This window comes from Ursus americanus, chromosome 18, assembly GCF_024610735.1.
Source record: "Ursus americanus isolate L20-20 chromosome 18, mUrsAme1.1.p, whole genome shotgun sequence".
Taxonomy (NCBI): Eukaryota; Metazoa; Chordata; class Mammalia; order Carnivora; family Ursidae; genus Ursus; species Ursus americanus.
In genome coordinates, this window is record NC_142144.1 from 39,446,159 (window position 1) to 39,466,808 (window position 20,650).

Below are 20,650 nucleotides of genomic sequence, written 5' to 3' on the forward strand. Positions count from 1 at the left end.
TCAATGACAAATTTAATGTTTTGTGTATTTTAACATAATAATAAACTAACGCTGTGAATTAGTTTGTTTCTAATATCGTCAAAACTACTGGAGTGAATTCCAACTGGGAAGTTGTGCTTCACTTTTCCTTCCCAGCTCAGGGACAGATTATGGAAAAGTTTGTAGCATGTGCCCTATTTTCTTAACCTTTTATCTTTTACTCTAATAAGCTGATAAATGTATGATATACTCCAATAAGATTAAAATGTCAGCTTTTATGATGCCCATAGTCTTTAAATTTTTCATACTGGGTCAAGGGTGGCAGTGTAACAGTGAACAAGGAAGCAAGACACGAGATCAGACGACAAAGACACTACGGAGATCACAATGAATCAGAGATCACAAACGTAAGCAAAATCAACAGAACATAAACTTAAAGTTCAGAGTATGGTGGGAGATATATGTATGTAATTATAAGCTCGAAATCTACGGAACCTAAGGATCAAGAAAAACGCCACACAGCGCAGTCACTGTTAAAAATCGAAAGAACTAAGCGAAAATTGCGCGGCAGTAACACTGGAAAATGAGATATACTGTGATGGGCTTCCCCATACAGTTTAAAAGAGTCTCATCTCTTCTGTATTCTTGCTCACTTCCGCCAGGGGCAACCTACACAAGAGGCCTACTAGAATGATAGTAAGAATTATTGACCGTTATTTTTTACCTACAGAGCATGCCAATATTAATAATAATGAAAACTGGCATCTGCGTAGCACTTGTCATACTTCTTCTATCTAAACAGTGGTGGTTATACATTTTTCTGCACCAGGGTTGGGTTGTGGTCCTGTATTAGAAGTGAAGATCATGCCAGTAAGTACTTGAGATACTAATGTTAAGAGACTTCAGTGATTAAAGATTCGTGTCTTTATTTATAAAGTAGGAGGTAAAAATAAGTTTACGAAGAGGGTTAATTTTTAACTATTAAATTCACCAAAACTACACTGTTAATGCACAGTCCTTTATCAAAGGAATAATCCACGTAAAGAAACAATATTAAATGCAACATTCATGGCTTACAATAGTTAAAAAAATGGAATCAACTTAAATATTCGGTTGTAAGGTGATAATTATTTTAAAAATATTGTAGCAACATTTATAAGCAGTAAGTGGGGAAAATGCAAGATAAAAATGATATACTAAGATCACAACCATTTAAAAATACACCTGTAAGAGTTAGAGACTACACATACCTGCTCGTAAATGAAAATGTATGTGTTTTTTTTCTTTTCTTTTAAACTTCATGTAATGATACTATGTTAGTTTAATAAGAAATGTATGGCTTTAACTGGAATAGGGTTAAGAGATCTTATGTAAACAATATTTACATTATTTCAGTAATATCTGGGAAACCTGTAAGATAAGTTGTTATCTCGACTTAGAAGAGGAGGAGGAGGGGAAAGGGAGGAAGACAAGGAGGGAGAGGAAAAGTCGCGATGGTGGTAGTGGTAGTAAATTATGGTTAAACTGGTTACGCAGTTATCAGATGGAAGATCTGAGATTCAAAAAGGGATTGGTCTGCCTCTGAAGCCTGCCATCTTTCTATTATGCTTTCTCCACACCCTACCCCATGTCGTCTCCATGCCTTCGAGCTCCATGTAATTCTTCCAGGATACCAGCTTTCATTTCTGATGAAGAATGGCCAGTAGATGTGTCCCTGAATGCAAAAGGCTTCAAACCTTCTCTGATTTCCCTCACCCATTCCCCACAGAGGTCTCCTTTTCTTCTCCAAATCTCATTTGTTTGATATCAACAAAATTTAAAAGTTGAGTGAAGAAAGTGTATGACCTCAAAGTTTGTATTCTCATTCTGACATGGTTGTTTTTAAACTTTTAATTGTGAAATAATGTTAGACTTACGAGTTGCTGAAATAGTGTAGGGAGGTTCCTACCTCTTAACCAGCTTCTGCTCACATTAACGTATGATCTATCGTAGAAAAATGATCAGTATCAGGAAATTAACAGTGATACAATACTATTAATCAAACTACACATCACATTCAAATTTCACCAGTTTTTCACTAATGTCCTCTTACCATTTCAGGGTCCAGTACAGGAGCCCATATGACATTTTTGTTGGTTTTTTTTTTTCCCCTTATTCTCTTCCAGTCTGGAACAATTCTTAGCCTTACTTATTTTTTTATAATTTTGACACTTATGAATAGCACTACTGATTGTTTTGTAGAAGGTCTTTCAATCTGGGTTTTTGTCCTTCAATTGGGTTTGATTGATGTTTTTCTCATGATTGGACTGAGTTTATGAGTGTTTGACATAAATACCAAAGAATCAAAAAAAATGTCATGTCTTTTTACTGGTGATGTTAATTTTGATCACTTGATTAAAATGGTGTTAGCTGGGTTATTCTTTCCATTTGTAGTTAATAACTTGGGGTACATATTTTGAAACTATGATAATATCCTGTTTCTTCTCAACTTTCCACCTGCTACTCTTAGTATCCTTTGGCAGATTCTGCCTGCAGCTGTTATGTCTGTAGTGTTTGCCTGCTACTGATGTTCTACTGACATCTAATTTGAATCTGCAGTAGCTAAAGGGTACATTCATTACAAAAGACACACATATATATTTTTTCCTTTCTTAGATCCTCAATTCCTATAGGGAATGTAAATCATCTCTTAATATTGTTCTTTCCCTTAATCAGCATTGAATTTCATGAAAAATTGCTAATTTCTTTCAGTCAGTAATCGTGTCTCACTTTTCTCAGCCACCTCCTTTACTTTGGAACTAGAGTAGCATGAGTGAAAAATAAGACCGCACTGTGTGCCTTGAATCTATTTCCTGCATAAATTCTGATGGGGAAACCATCAGCAGTATTCCTTTCAATATGATAGATGTCAACAACCAAAAAAAAAAAAAAATCTCATTGATTTTATTAGATACCCTCTAGTTTGGGCCATTAATGAAACAAATTTGATCACATGCAAGAAAAATCTCTACAGGTTCCTTTTGTTTTATGATTATCCAGACCTTCTCATTCTGTTTTTTTTTTTTTTTTTTTTTTAAGGAATCATAATTGTAGACTGAGATTCTGTATTCCCATAACACCAAAGGAAAATTTTCCCTCAAGGACAATAGGGGTAATTAAGTTACTATAAGAACCCCCATTCTCCTGCTCCATTAAGAAGGGATTAGGAGAAACAATTTACAGAGTAGGCTCACCTGTGCCTTTTATATTTATGTGTGTCCCCAGACAGGTCTTCCTTTGACTTTGGTTTCTCTAAAACTAAAGACAGGCAGATAAGTGCTCTCTAAGATCTTGTATTTCATGGAGCTTTGAAAATATTACTTAAACTGATAGAAGCCGGGTATAAATTAGTTAAGCAACAGCATTGGTTTTCCTAAATACATTTGTATTCATTTTATTTAAAAGTAACACCACTTGTTTTTCTATTTGCCTACTTTTTGGAAATTAACTCTGACAAGTAGAAGGTTGGTTAAAAAAATTAATCCTTACAAAGTATATATGAGTAAGTTTATTTTTGTCATTTGCATATTATTTCAAATCCTCAATATTTTATATATTACATCAAGACATTAAAAGAGGCATGTTCATTATTTTCTCTAACATATAATGGATATTCATAAGTGAAAGTTCTTTCAATTCACATTTGTTTTTCAGTTGGCCTGCACCAGCACAATCTTAGGCAAAATTGTTTAGTAAGTCAATTTAGTCTTTGCTTGCCCTTATTTTCCTTCTTTACCATATTCCATATACAAAAGTGTGACTAGATTTAAGATAGGATCTTTGTCTTAGCCATTTCTGTATTTTTAGTCCTTGTACAGTATTGACACATTGTAGGCATTCAGAATGTTTTGGTTGAACTTAGTGGAATTGAGTGGGATGAAATGCAATGTAAAATTATGTCTGGTTAGGGATGAGAGACCTGGAGGTGAAAACAGAGAATTTGAGGTTGAATCACAGCTCACTCACTCAACAACTGACACACAGCATTTACCTGGTCCTCAGACAAGTCTAAAAGAAAAAATATTTTTTAAAAAGTCCTTAGAGAGTTGTCTAGCAGAGTAAACAATGACATACTGACCTTCCTCTTCAATGACAAAATGTCTCCATAATATGAAATGGTACCATTACTGAGCCAGAAAATTAAAGAATTTGGGGAATATAGAATGCAAATGAGATTAGATCAAAAGCAAATCAAAAGCATCATAATCAAATATGTACAACATAAGGTGGACAGAAATGTCAGCAAGAAAAAAACCTTTCGACACCCCCAGTTCTAAGTAAAAAATATCCTAGTCTTTTTTTTTTTTTAATTTAAATTCTAGTTGACATAAACAGTTCAATATTGGTTTCAGGAGTAGAAATCAGTGGTTCATCATTTACAAAAAACACCCAGTGTTCATCAGAACAAGTGCCCTCCTTAATACCCATCACCCATCTAGCCCATCCGTCACTCACCTTCCTCCATCAACCCTCAATTTGTTCTCTATCGTAAGAGTCTCTTAATGCTTGTTTCCCTCACTCCTTCTCCCCCTCCCATATGTTCATCTGTGTCGTTTACATTCCACAAATTACTCAAATCATATGGTATTTGCTTGTCTCTGATGGACTTATTTTGCTTAGCATAATACACTCTAGTGCCATCCTTGTCATTGCAAATGGCAAGATTTCATTCTTTCTGATGGCTGAGTAGTAGTCCACAGTGTGTGTGTGTGTGTACATCTTTTTTTTTCTTAAATTTAAATTCAATTAACATATACTGTATTGTTAGTTTCAGAGACAGAGTTCAGTGATTTATCAGTCTTATATAATACCCAGTGCTCATTACATCACGTGCCCTCCTTAATGTCCATCACCCAGTTACCCCATTCCCTCTGCTCCCTTCCCTCTAGCAATCCTCAGTTTGTTTCCTATGTCTGTGTGTCTTATTGTTTCTCTCCCTCTCTGATTTCATCTTTTTTTTTATTTTTACCTCCCTCCGCCTATGATCCTGTTTTGTTTCTTAAATTCCACATATGAGTGAGATCATATGACAGTTGTCTATGATTGACTTATTTTGCTTAACATAATACCCTCCAGTTCCATCCATGTCACTGCAAACGGCAAGATTTCATTTTTTTAAAGATTTTATTTATTTATTTGACAGAGCACAAGCAGTCAGAGTGGCAGGGAGAGGGAGAGGGAGAAGGCCCCTGGGATCATGACCTGAGCTGAATGTAGCTGCTTAACTGACTGAGCCACCCAGGTGCCCCAAGATTTCATTTTTTTCATGGCTGAGTAGTATTCCATTGTGTAAATATGCACCACATCTTCATTATCTATTTGTCAGTAGATGGGAATTTGGGCTTTTTCCATAGTTTGGTTATTGTTGATAATGCTGCTATAAACATCGGAGTACATGTAGTCCTTCGAATGTATATTTCTGTATCCTTTCGGTAAATACCTAGTAGTGCAATTGCTGGATGGTAGAGTAGTTCTGTTTTTAGCTTTTTAAGGAACCTCCATACTGTTCTCCAGAGTGCTTGTACCAGTTTGCATTCCTACTGACAGTGCGAGGGGGTTCCTCTTTCTCTGTATCCTCACCAACAGCTGTTGTCTCCTGTGTTCTTAATTGCAGCCATTCTGTGAGGTGTGAGGTGGTATCTCATTATGGTTTTGATTTGTATTTCCCTGATGATGAGTGATGATTAGCATCTTTTCATGTGTCTGTTAGCCATTTGTAAGTCTTCTTTGGAAAAATGTCTATTCATCTCTTCTGCCCACTCTTAACTGAATTATTTGTTTTTCAGTGTTGAGTTTGATAAGTTTTTTATAGATTTTGGATACTAACCCTTTAACTAGTGTCATTTGCAAATATCTTCTCCCATTCCAAGGCTGCAGAAGCTTTTTATCTTGATGAAGTCCCAATAGTTCATATTTGCTTTTGTCTCCCTTGACCCCAGCAATGTGTCTAGTAAGAAATTGTTACGGCTGAGGTCAAAGAGGTTGCTGCCAGCGTTCTCCTTTAGAATTTTGATGGTTTCCAGTCTCACATTTAGGTCTTTCATCCCTTTTGAATTTATTTTTGTGTATGGTGTAAGAAAGTGATCCAGTTTCATTCTTCTGAATGCTGCTGTCAAGTTTTCCCGACACCACTTGTTAAGGAGATTGTCTTTTTTTCCATTAGATACTCTTTCCTGTTTTGTCAAAGATTAGTTGTCCACATAGTTGTGGGTCCATTTCCAGGTTTTCTATTCTGTTCCATTGATCTATATGTCTGTTTTTGTGCCAGTACCATACTGTCTTGATGACTACAGCTTTGTAGTAAAACTTGAAGTCCGGAATTGTGATGCCTCTAGCTTTGCTCTTCTTTTTCAAGATTGCTTTGGCTATTCGGGATCTTTTGTGGTTCCATACAAATTTTAGGATTGTTTGTTCTAGCTCTGTGGGGAAAAAAAAAAAAGCTGTTGATATTTTGATAGGGATTGCATTAAATTGTAAATTGCCTTCGGTAGTATAGACAAAAAAATATCCTATTCTTAAAAGCTAACTTACTATCCCAGGAACATTTTCTTTCTAAAGTGAGCCTAATCTCTACCTAGAAGATCTTATGTGTGGGAATTAGGATCTGAAGAAAAAGAGACTATAACTGGAGTTCCCAAAGAAAAAGAAAAAGAAAGATTCTAGCCATAAAAGAAATTTGCTGAAATACTATCACCTTCTTATTTTGGAAATTAGTGGGTGCCTACTTTGTCTGCCTCATAAAATAGTGAAGAAAAATCTGTTATTTGCCACATACTTCAAACTTAAAAACTACTTTAATAGAATGTGCTGTTAATGTTCATTTAAAGGAGGGAACAATTGGGAATACAGGCCTATATACCTGCAAGGAAACGCATACCAAGTATTTCTACTTGACCCACCTGATTCTCCATTCAAAAATGTGAGAAACAACTCTGATCACCTGACAATTTAGAAAAGTGAAAACAAACACCTATTTGAAAAAGGAACGAGATGTGCAATCTGATGCAGAAAATCTGATGTGGGGATATAAAGTAAAACTTTAAGAAAACTCTAGTTCATATTCTTAAAAAGATATGAATAGTCATTATCTCTATGAAACAAATAAAGTACAATGAAGATTTATCAGGAATTAAAAATAAAATTAAAAACAATAGAATGGCTAATTAATAGGATGAATGCAGCTATGTACTTAATTAGTAATCACAAAGTGTTGGGCGGGGGTGGGGAATCCCGTAGAATCTAAAACAAGGAGAAAACAGTGAAAAATATGAAAACATTTAGAGATATGGAGCATTAGTCCACCAAAGAAACAGTTAGCAATAATATGATAGAAGAGTATTTTCCTAATCTAAAACCTCTTAGCAATTTTATGCTTGCAAAATAAACAAATCCACTTTGTTACAAACAGAAGTAAAAATAACGTGCACATGTATATTTCAGATATATGATCTTGATAATGATTGACAATGATGTTACTTACAGGGAGATGAAATTGGTTTCCTACAAATGAATGCAAGTCATTGGCATGACTTCCAGTCACCGACATATGAAGATAAAAGGTAATGTTAAATTTCCTTGAAAATTCCGAGAAAGATAATTTTAGCTAAAAATTCTATAGCTAGTCAAACTAGCATCAAATTTGTGTGTACATGTGTGTGTTCAGGGAAGTGAATCCGTACATATTCTATTTGAAAAAAAAATACTAAAGATCTTATGGCAAAAGATTGGAAAAGAAAAGGAAAATGATCAACACAAACTAGCACAGAAAGAGATTGTAGTTGACTGCAGCCCATGAAGCATCAGTGAATCATGGGAGAAATTAAAGGACATTTCACTTCACCGTAAAGACTGGAAAATTCTCCTTTAAATAGCGTGTTTTCTTACTTTTCTACATACATAAACATACCGCTTATCCTGCATTTCTACATACACGATGCATTCAAATTGTCTTACAAACTCAGTGTATGCACCAAATATTTCCGGCAACCTGGGTTAGGTACACATTTTATACTGTTTGAAACTTCTTAATTCTGTCTGTTCAGAACCATTCTGTTCTGTTACATCAGAACAATTAATTTCACAACAGTGAAACCCTACTCTCTACAAGCATTTTCCCCAAAATAAGAAAATGTGACATTGTTCTTTCTGGAGAACTGGTCTGTCAGCATTTTCACAATAGGAAGTGTTTCAGTCAAATCAGAGGAGATAAAAGAAGCAATTTCTTTTGAATTTAGTGAAAAGAAAAATATTCAAAAAGAAAAGCTTTATAATTATAGTCAGGGAAGTACCTGGTACTATGAAAAGACAACATAAACCCATTCATGCTCCATATACAAAGAAAAATATAAAATAATGAAAGTGAATATAAGCTCTTTGTCCATGCAAATAAGTACCCCAAATTTCTTGGCATAATTTTAGGTCAGAAGTGAGATGGAACATTTGTAACATATATCTAAGTGTCTGAATTTAAGATTATCTATACATAAACATTAATTCACATTTTCATAAGTAGGCCTTTTTTTTCCCTGTTCCAAATATCATAGAGAAGATACCTCAAGGAAGAGACCATATTGACTTCTATCCCTTATTCATTACCGTATTTTCAACTGTCAAACTTAAGCTTTTAACTCCTCTCACTGGTGTCTCAAGTACTATAGCGGGCAACAGTTAAAGGGACTGTATTATGTGTCTATTGCTGCAATAAAAAATTAGACAAAATTCATGGTTTAGAACAACATAAATTTGTTATTTTATAGTTTTGTAGGTGACAAGTCCAACACAGACATCACTGGGCTAAAATCAGTGTGTCAGCAAAGCTGTGTTCCTTCCTCGAGGCTCTAATGGAGATGCCATTTTCTTTTCTTTTCCCAGTGGTCAGTGGCCACATACATTCATTGTTTTGGGCCCCCTTCTTCCATCTTCAAAGTCAGCCATGTTGCATCTCTCTGATCATTCTTCTGAAGTCACAGCTCCCTCTGACTCTGACCTTAGCCAAGAAAGGGTCTTTTAAGGACTCATATGATTAGATGGGACTCCTCTAGATAATCTAGTATGATTTCCCATCCCAAGATATTTAATCGTATCTACAAGGATCCTTTTGCCATGTAAGGTAACATGTTATAGGTTCCAGTGACTAAGATACGACATATTTAGGGATCCATTTTTCTGTCTATCACAGTCTACATTCTACCCTACAAAGCTTCACAGTCTTCCACATAAAAAATATATTAACCTGACCACAACATACTAAAAAGTGTCAACCCATTATAGCATCAATTCAAAATTCAAAACCTTACCTAAATCTCATTAGCTCACAAGTCTAAAACTCATCTGGTAAATCATTGAAATTAGAGATGGGTAATGCTCTCGAATAATCTCTTCTGGGGCATCCTCTCCATCTATGGATTTATGGAACTAAAGAGGCAAGTCATCCATTCCTATGGATATTGTCATAGAGCACGCATAAGATAACAGTTACAGAAATTCTGGTTCAAGAAAGTCAAAGAACGGAAAAGTGTCAGTGGGTCCAAGAAATTTCAAAATCCTGGTGGAAAAATTCCATTAGATTTCAAATCCTGGGATTAATCCTAGGTGGCTCAAATACTTGGGCTCTCAGTTCTGCCTTCTGAGGCATCCTTCATTTCTCATGAATGGTTGTATGTGTTTTGCACCTGGGTAGTCTTATCAGCCTATTTCCTTTCTATAGAAATGTGTGGTTCCATCAACTTTATTTAGTTTTTATAGTCTCTCTATTCCTTTCAGTTCCCCGCCAGCAGTGTTTTTACTCATTAAAATTCTGAAGACTCTTGTGGGTCTCCTGTGCATGTCATGGTATTCACTCCATTAGATAAGATCTTCCACAGACCTTTTCTAGATAATCCCATCTCTGTGTTTGGCTTTTGTGGAAATGGCCTAAGGATAATGCTAGTGCTTCCTAGATGCTCTCCAGTTAGTTTGAGGTTATATGTGAGATAATACTTTAATGTCCTCAAAGAGCCATTGGTATGATAGAATATTACTATCATGACATTTTGCTTTTCTGAGGTATTAGCAAAAAGTGATACAGCCCCATAGCTGGCTTTTTCCTCTGAATCGTGGTTTACTAGGGGTGAATCTCTTAATTTGAGTGTTTTTTCTTTTTCAGTCTGACTAGTCTGAGAATTTCCAGGATTACCCAAGACTGTTGTTGTTTAATTTTTTTTGTTTTTTCTCTGTTTAATAATTCTTGCTCAGTTTATCTTTTCCTTCTACCATTTTACTATAAGCAGCAAGAAACCAGGCTTCATCCTCAACACTCTGTTTAGACATCTCCGTAGTTAAATGTACAATTTCATCATTTACTACTTCTGCTCTCCACATATCAGAAGGACTCAATTCTGCTAAGCATTCTGCCATTCTGGAGCAATGATTTTTTTCCTTCTACTTTCCAGTAACATGTTCCCCCTTTTTTTCTCAGCCTTTACGAGCTGTTCCTTTAATCTCCATATTTTTACTAACAGTCTGTTGACAATGATTTTGGATTCTCTAAGGTGAATTATGTTTTCTCAGACCTGTTCCTTGCTTTTTTCAGAGTCCTCACTAAGGGTAGTTTACATCAGTGTTTTTCCTGTTTGTTCAAGGAAATCTAGCCTTCTTCTATTCTCCTCAAAATTTTTCCAGTCTCTTCCGATAGCCCAATTACAAAGCCATTTTTATGTTTTTCAATATTGGTTACAGCAGCATCTCACTCTGGTCCTGAATATATATTAGTTTAATATTGCTGCTATAACAGAGTACCAAAAAAATAGTGATTTAAACATTGCAGATTTATGATCTCACAGATCTGTAGGTTAGAATTGTAGCACGGGCCTTAATGGTCTTAGTTTACCAGCACAGCTATGTCCTTTGTGAACTCTAGGGGAAAATCTGATTCCTTATCTTTCCTAGCTTTTGATGGCTAACCACATTTCTCAGCTATTGACCCCTTTCATTCATCTGAACCTAGCAATATGGCATCTCTCTGACCATTGTCACATCTTTTTTTTTTCTGACTGTAGCTGGGAAAGATTGTCTCCTTTTAATGATACCTGTGATTAGATTTGATCCTGGCTATCTAGGACAATCTTTTCATCTCAAGATCCTTAACTTTAATCATATCTGCAAAGTCCCTTTTGTCATGTAAGGTAACATACACACAGGTTCTGTGGATGAGGATTAGAATGTGCACAGCTTTGTGGGCCATTTTTCTCCCTGCCACAGGTGGCCTCATCTGAATAGACTTGATCACTAACAGAGCTTCTTTTTCTCTTGGACTACTTGTTGCCCCATACCTCTGTCTTTTTGATCTTTGAATGAGTGTGACCATCTGTCTAATCATGTGGCCAATTAGCCTTGCTCCCTTAATCTCTATGGGTTTCTTGACAGCTGACAATGGATATAGACTCAGATTATTGTGGATCTTTTTGAAGCCTGGTTTCCCCAGAAAACAGACTGCAGAGTAGAATGTACACTGTAGGAAGTTTGTTAGGGAGTGTTTTGGAGATCTTTGCTATAGAAAGAGAGGGAAAGAAGCAGCAGTGTTTGGCAGAGAAACAGATCAGGCTGCAATACAGTCTCGACGAAAGCCTCAGGTGGCCATATATTGGAGAAGGGGTTTCTAAAGCTTGGTGTACCCTTTAAATGAGTCTGTGTTACAGCAAGAGGACCGGGCCTTTATGCTGTGGAATCTACAACTTCTTGAATGCAGGCTGCCCATAGAAAAGTAAGGCAGTCTCTCAAATATAGGACAATTTCCAGAGGGGGCTAGCAGTTGAGAGCCATCACACAGCAGCACTCATAGCAGCTGGAGAAATAAGCCCTTCAGTCTTGAATGGGGATCTGGGAAGGGTATCACACCATCTACTGTTCCTCGAGTTTGACGTCTTAACTTAGATCTGATCCTTGCCACATATATTCTTATAATATCTGTGTTAAATGTTACTCTAGTGATGATGTCTGCCCAAGCCACTCATAATGCTATTACCCAAAATTCATGTTACAATTGAGCATTTGCTTATTTATGTATACTTCTCCCAGTGACATTCTGTCCCTCTTATTAACAAATGCTGCCTAATGACCCTGGCTCATTGGAACTTTGATGTACTAAAATAAATTGGGTGGAGCAATTAAATAAAGAAGGCAATTTCCCCTTACACAGGGCTGCCTATTTTCTGCAATAATCTAACATCCAATTTAGTCCACAGAGTGAGATGGTATTAGGGAAGAGGGAGTCAATACTCCACATCCTAGAGTTACCTGCAAGTAAGAAGTGGAACTGAGAATTCTTACTTCCTCTTTCATTATCCTGTGCTCAATTACAGATTGAGGTAGATTTGGAGTCGGAGCTGTATTAAAATTCAAGATCCAACATTTACTGATTTTGTGATCCATGGCAAAAAAATCTTAACCACATTAATCCTCACTTCCCTTATTTGCAAAATTTAAATAATATTATCCTAACACTGTCTATATGCTGAAAAACATAGTGATAAAAGTTCTCTGCAGGTGGCACAGAATTATTGTTCATAACGTGTTATTTTTTTTCTAGGTCATTATTAGATCTTTAGTAATCTTTCACTTCTCTTTCCCCTACCTCTCTCTATTAGCCACCATCTCATTATGTACTTAGTATGTATATATTTATTATCTTAAACCTAGAAATAGAAAAAATTAACACACAAAATAGTTGTTTCAAGAAGATATAAACCATTTTAGGTAAACTGAAATACAGAATGTACTTTATTTGCATCTTTATAGGTACTTTCATTTTTAGGAACATAAATTTTGTATGTAAACAAAAAATTAGAACCTAAAAATTTAGAACCTAAATTTAAATTGGAGACATATAAGCCATTGTTTATGTTATATCTCTTTGTAAAATAAATACATAAACATAAATTATATTTATTTTCAGATTTTAAAGTATATATATTCCCAAATTACCAATATAATAAAGTTTGCTTTAGAGTGAAAATAAATGTCTTTTGAGCTTTAAAAAAAAATTTTAATTACAGTTCCATATATCCATATTTCATATTTCCATATTTCAACCAGTGCTCATCACAACAAATGTACTCCTTAATCCCCATCGCTTATTTCCCCTACCCCCACACCCACCTCCCATCTAGAAACCATCAGTTTGTTCTCTGTAGATCTGTTTCTTGGTTTGCTTCTCTCTTTTTCCCCTCTTTGCTCATTTGTTTTGTTTCTTAAATTCCACATACGAGGGAAATCTATATGGTATTTGTTTTTCTCTGACTTACTTCACTTAGCATTGTACTCTACATCTCCATCCATGTCATTGCAAATGGCAAAATTTCATTGTTTTTTTATGGCTGAATAATATTCCATCATATGTGTATACCACATCTTTTTATCCACTCATCAATCGATGGACACTTGGACTGCTTCTATATCTTGACTATTGTAAATAATGCTGCAATAAACAAAGGGGTGCATATATCCCTTTGAATTAGTGTTCTTGTATTTTGGGGTAAATACCCAGTAGTGTAATGGCTGGATCATAGGGTAGTTCTATTTTTAACTTTTTAAGGAAGCTCCACACTGTGTTCCACAGTGACTGTACCAGTTTGCATTCCTACCGGCAGTTTTTTGGTGGTCTTTCAGATTTTCTATATATATTATCATGTCATCTGCAAATAGTAAAAGCTTTACTTCTTCCTTACTGATTGATGCCCTTAATTTCTACTTTGCCGTCTGACTGCTGTGACTATGATTTCCAGTACTATGCTGAATAAAAGTGGTGAGAGTGGACATTTTGTGTTGTTCCTGACCGTAGGAGAAAAGCTCTCAGTTTTTCTCCATTAAGGATTCTGCTAGCTCTGCCTTTTTCATATATGGCCTTTATTATGTTGCGGTATATTCCCTTTAAACCGACTTTGTCGATGGTTTTTATCATGAATGGATGTTGTACTTTATCGTATGCTTTTTCTGTATCTATTAAAATGATTATGTGCATCTTATCCTTTCTCTTATTGATGTGATGTATCATGTTAAATGATTTGCCAACATTGAACCAAACTTGCAAACCAGTAATAAGTCCCGCTTGATTGTGGTGTTTGATTTTTTTTTTTTAATGTATTGTTGGATTCAGTTTACTAGCATTTTGTTAAGGATTTTTGCATCTATGTTCATCAGGGATATCAGCCTGTAGTTCTCTTTTTTAGGGGAGTCTTTATCTGTTTTTGGGATCAGGGTAATGCTGGCCTCAAAGAATGAATGTTAGTTCTCCTTCCTTTTTTATTTTTTGGAATAGTTTGAGAAGGATAAGTATTAACTCTTCTTTAAATGTTTGGTAAAATTCACCTGTGAAGCCATCTGGTCCTGGTCTTTTGTCTGTTGGGAATTTTTTTTTTATTACTGATTTCAATTTCTTTGCTGGTAACTGGTCTGTTCACACTTTCTATTCCTGTTTCAGTTCTGGTAGTTTATATGCCTCTAGGAATTTATCCATTTTTTCTTTTTGTCCAATATCTTGACAGACAGTTTTTCATAATATTCTCTTACAATTGTTTGTATTTCTGTGGTGTTTGTTATTTCTCCTCTCTCATTTTTTATTTTATTTATTTGAGTCCTTTTTCTCTTGATAAGTCTGGCTAGGGGTTTACCAATTTTATTTATTTCTCAGATAACTAGCTCCTGGTTTCATTGATCTGTTCTATTGTTTTTGGGTTTTTTTTAGTTTCTATATCATGTATTTTTTTTTTTATCTTGTTATTTCCTTCCTCCTGCTGGTTTTAGGTTGTGTTAGTTCTCTTTCTAGTTCCTTTAGCTTTAAGGTTAGGTTGTTTGAGATTTTTCTTGCTTCCTGAGTTAGGCCTGTATTATTACAAACTTCCCTCTTAAAACCACTTTTGCTGCATCCCAAAGGTTTTGACCCGTTATGTTTATATTTTCATTTGTTTCCAGATTTTTTCTTGTGGTTGACTTCCAGTTTCATAGCATTGTGATCAGAAAAGATGAACGATGTGACTTCAATCTTTTGAATTGGTTGAGGCTTGTTTTGTGGTCTAATATGTGATCTGTTCTGGAAAATGTTCCTTGTGCACTTGAAAGAAATATGTATACTAAATTGATGTTCATTTACATTTGAAACCATTCTTTTCTCCTCTCCTCCCCACATTTCAGGCATATGGTGCATGTTTTATAACCTTTTATTTTGTGTGTTTCATGACTGATACTTTACAAAAATACTCATTTTTACTCCTTTTGTGTTTCCTACATTCTTAGTATCACCTTTGGTCTTTCCTTCCACTCAAAGAGTCCCCCTTAATATTTTTTGCAGGTCTAGTATAGTGGTCATGAACTCCTTTAGTTATTATGTGTCTGGGAAACTTGTTATAGCTCTTTACATTTTGAAGATGGCTTTGCTGGATAGAGTATTCTTGGCTGAAGATATTTCCTGTTCTTTCATTTGGAATAAGTATCTTCTCATCTTTCTATCTCTGTGCCTATTTTCTGTTAGGAAAGTCAGTTATATCTCCTATGCTGAGGGTAATGACCTCATGAAGAAGAGTTTCTGGGATACCCTGCTGTATATAGTGTCCCCTGTTCCCTAGGACCTGGCACTTCAGGGAGTACCTCTCACACGTGCTGCATGTGCTCTGCTGTTGTGTCCTGGCCATTTTATCCTTGAGGCCAGTTGTCAACAGAGGCTCTCTTTGCTCTGTGGGCTATGTTTGGTCCCTTGCCTGAATGTGGGAAATTTTAACTATGTGTGCTGTGCTCTGCTTGTCAAATGAGAGCTCTAGCTACTGCCACCAGAACTGAGGCTTCACACAAGTCTCAGGTTGGGAGACCCAGTGTTGGCATGGATTTGGGTGGTCTTCTGTGGGAGGGGGCTTATGGTGCTGGGACTGAGGCAAGCATGATTGGGAAGGGTGGTTCCACCAGAGTGGGGAGGGGGGGTTGATGTAAACAAGTTAAGTACTGAGTGTCAGATGCTGGTTTGCCCTGCCTTCTCTCCAAGAACAGCCTCAGTGCCCTCAGAGCCAAGCCCACTGGCCTTTAGAACTCTAGGCTTTAAGCCTCACTGCTTACAAGAACTCAGGAAATTCAGCCCTCTTGCTTTCTAAACCAATTGTTGTGGGGATTCTTTTGCCCTGTAAGCTCCCCTATGTGTTAGCATGTTTCTCACTATTCTCTGGGACCACAGGTGCCTCCCCACCACAGTAGCTGTGCTCTGTTTCTCTCCCAAACTGTGTCACTGCACTTCCTACCTTCTTCGATGTGGCCTCCTCTCTACTTTTAGTTGTGGAGTTTCTTCTGCCAGTCTGAAGATAGATTTTTGGTATTTAGGATGATTTGATAGTTACCTAGTTGTATTCATGGGATAAGGCAAGCCTAGGGTCCTCCTACTCTGTTACCATCTTCCCTTCTCCACCCGTCTTTTGAGGTTTTTAAAAAAATATTTTCATGATCATCAGATCAAAGCACTTTTCCTCAGGAAATGTGCATAACCAGAGAATTTTGAAGACTGTTTTTAGGGCACATGAAACCCTTGAAGTAGATGCATGATTCTCACACATTTGCTATTAAAATTTTAAATTACTATGCATAGTATAAATATGGTTCAACAACTTTGTGTATACGCACACCTACAGATACCTATGCACATAAAGGAAACAAAGTGTTCACGGGACAGCACCTGTACTTATATATGCTATGCACTCTGATTCTGCTGTTCTGTTCTTATTTTATGAATGCTGTTACCTAGCCCTCTAACTTGATCTTATGACCCACTACTCCATCAGAACCCATAAATGGGTCAATTCACAGTTTGAAAAATACTGTTGTAAGTCCCGTAGGATTCCATATTAAAAAGTAATGCTTGGGGGCTAAGCTAAAAATACAGCTTTAAGCTGCTGTGCCATAGGAATTAGGTATATTTTAGCTGTGTTCAGTTTATAATTCTTAACATAGGGAAAGACTGGAAGCCATCACCATTAAATGAAACTCAGTCAGGCTTCTGTGTATGTATGTGTCTGTCTATCTAGAGAGAATTATATTAAGTTTGAGAAAATTCTGAAGCCAATTTGAAATATGGTGCACTAAAAACACCAATAGATACACTGTTTTTCAAAAAGAAGTTTGTCTCATTTCAGTTCCTGAGATATTCTATTGTTTTTATGTATTTTCATGTCTTAAATTATCTTCTCAGACTTAAAAAGAAATACAGATATGTATGAATTAAAACCATCACTAGTGTATCACTAGTTTATTTCTTAATTTTATAACAATTTCATTCCTTTGCTTCAAAATAGAAGGAATCAAAAGCATGTAATAAGCAGAGTCAGAACCTGTTTCTATGCATTCACCTTGCTACCAGGTATTAGGGCATATGTCTGTGACAGAACTACTGATGACATTTCTAACTCCTACTTCAAAGGGACTCCAGATTATGCATCGTTTGAAAGTGACTTTATATAATCCAATGCTGGGGGCACTGCTAGTTTCATAATCAAATCACAAGCCATAAAATTCAAAACTAGGCTACTATCACTCACCTTTTGTGTTTTTGCCTTTCTGCTAGATTCAAGGTATAAGTATCCTATTCACAAGCAATATTATTATCGCTGCATCCTAAAACTGTACTTTTTTTTAAGTAGAAATGGACAATGTATTTTTTTCTAAATTACTATACATACTTAGTAAGGGCTATTACATTAAGGAATATCTAATTTAGATCAACAATTGAGTGTGTGTTCTAAATGCAGGTTTTGTTTTTTTTTTTTTTAAGATTTTATTTATTTATTCGACAGGATAGAGACAGCCAGTGAGAGAGGGAACACAAGCAGGGGGAGTGGGAGAGGAAGAAGCAGGCTCATAGCAGAAGAGCCTGATGTGGGGCTCGATCCCAGAACGCTGGTATCACACCCTGAGCCGAAGGCAGACGCTTAACCACTGTGCCACCCAGGTGGCCTGTTTTTGTTTTGTTTTGTTTTGTTTTTTTAATAAATTCTGGAGCTATTTAAAAATTTCAACAACGGATGCCTGTATGTAGGGGTACATTCCAAGCACAGCCATTATCGAGTTACTACTTCTCTCACAGCATCCACTGGTACTCTGCTCCTAGTAAACTGTGATTAGAAAAGTTACTCAATACATTATGCTTTCCTCAGTTGTGAGGGATTGATAACATTCAATATTTGCTATACTTTTTAGAGGTTTACAGATTAAAAAAAAGATTATCTGGAAGACAACTACTCTGAATATTTATACTTTGCATATAGTGTATTATTAGTGTGGTATATTATTATGATTTTCAAAATTTAGGACTCATACCACTTACTATGTGTCATGGAGTCTTCTAAGTTGCTGCTGCTCCTCTTGTTCTCTTCCGATTCCCCTCCCCCTCCTCCTTTTCTTCCTCTTCTCCCTCTTCCTTCATCATCAGTCATCTTTGTAATAATCCTTATCAGGTAAGCACTATTATTATTAGTCACCTGTATAATGTCACGCAGCAAGTAAACAGCAAAGCCTGATATATTGTGTAGCAATTCTTAACATCAATTAGTTGTAGATACAAATCAGCATCTTGTTTTAGTAGCTGAACAATCCTAGATCTCTTTCATCAGCTGTGGAATTCTTACTAGCTCACAAATATAAATACCAACCAAAAAATTTTTTATAAATGTGTTTTTGTCTGTTGTGGCTTATAGAATCAAAATGGTTGTTTGTTAAAGATACCAACAGCTCAATTTCCATCAATAATTGACTTATCTTTCAGGGCTTGAGATACTTTTCAAGGAATATTTGAGTTCATGCAAATAATAAAGATAGATATTTGTAATTGAGTGACCCACTTGCTGACTAATAAGAATGATGAGTCAGTGAAAATGCCCAAATCTTATCTCATAGAGGAAGTGAATGGTACATTTGATCATGTTGTATACTTGGTACTGACGGTGGGGATTAAAGCCAGTTTACTTTCCTTCTCCACTCTGTCAACTTGGACTCTTTTTCTTCCAAAGGAGAATGATGTGGTTAAAATTCTATAGAATGTCTACAAATTCTCTTCCCAGAGATATCAAAATGGCCAAGGAATTTCATTTACCTAGTTGTTAGGTAACAATCATTATTCTTAAAGTACATATAACAAAAAAATGTGATAGAAAATACTTAAAATCAGAATTTCTAAATGTAAGTGTATGGTTAAGTAAGTCTGAAGAACTTTAGATGCTAAAACTCCTTTGGGATTATAGCAATAATCATGAAACTATTACAAGAATTCTTGCAATCAAGAAAACAAATTATGCCAGAATTTCCTGAAACTTCTGAATATGAAGTCTCATTTCCTTTAACAGTTCAATTAGTATCCTCTCTGCTGCTTTAAACCAAAAATGTAATCATAAATGTTTGAAGTCTCTGTGATTTTTGATAAATTTAATATCCTCACTAAGTAGTGGTTTACTCCTATTCACTTATTGATGATTAAACAGGAGTGTCTTTGTAAAGTGCCTAATTTAGCATTTTATGACCAGATGGGTAATCCCTTGATATAATTTTATTTAAGAGTTTAGGACTTGAAGTCAGCTGGTCTGATGTCATCTTCCTCCACAAACTACTCGGTATATTATCTTAGGGCTTGGGATATATCATATAAGACTGAGTTGCTTTATCTAAAACAGTGGTAATCGATAGTATCTATCTCAGGGCATTAAGGTGAATATTTAATGGTATGATGCATAAAAAGCACTTGGAAATTTTCTGGCACAAAGTGCGTGTTTAATAAATGTTAGCTATCTTTATTGTCACATCCTTGCTCCTGCCTCCTTGCCCTACTTTCACCCAAGGCAGTTTCAATACTTAAAGTGTGTAGCTAGGTATTACACCAAAGAATGACAGACAAATAACATTAATTTTTAAGTCCTTTCTTTCACACACCACATCCAGTTCTGTCAACTTTTCTTTCACAATATTTCAAAAATCTGAGCTCCAGGTTTCAAAAGTATTACTGCATGACCTTCTGACTCTTCTTCCTGCTTCTCCTCTTGCCCTACCACAGTGGATTCCGAAAGCCAATAGCTAGGAGGTACTACACAATCCTTCCCTGGTGGCCTCTCTGATTCAGCTCTTATTTCACTCCCCACTGCTCACTCAGCAACTTATTCTTTGTACATGACAGGAAAATGATTTTTGTTACAATCTTTACATTGTCTGTTCTTTCTGCCTAGAAACCTCTTGACTCATGGTACACAACATCTTTGTTTTCAAGTCGATGCTAACTATGATATTATCAGAAACATCTTCCCCCAGAACACAATCCGAATACACCACCTTACTCTTCCCATTACCTACCTTATTTTTATTCTTTGAACTTATCACTGTTTGATAATTTCAGTTTTCTCTCACTACAATGTAAGTTCCCTGAAGGAAATAATTTCTTTTCTCCTATACTGATGGATTCTCAGAACCTAGAAAGATATTTGACATACAACAGGTGCTTAATATTTGATGGATGGGGTACTTTGTTGAATATTACATGCTTGGATTTTGCCACTTTTTATCAGTTGAAGAACTTAGTGGGGTATTTCTTAACTCTTTTAACTAACTTAAATTTAGAAGCACAGATGGGCAGAAAAACTTAGTACAT

The 20,650-nt window shown here is 35.8% G+C and overlaps 1 long non-coding RNA gene across 1 annotated transcript in view; it reads left to right on the forward strand.

Annotated features, from left to right (window-relative positions):
- The window catches only part of LOC148108595 (uncharacterized), a 101,535-nt gene that overhangs the window by 71,907 nt on the left and 8,978 nt on the right, over positions 1 to 20,650 (forward strand). The window contains exon 2 of the long non-coding RNA XR_015727550.1: positions 7,501 to 7,577. This is a non-coding gene — a long non-coding RNA (uncharacterized LOC148108595). The remainder of the gene's footprint in view (positions 1 to 7,500; positions 7,578 to 20,650) is intronic.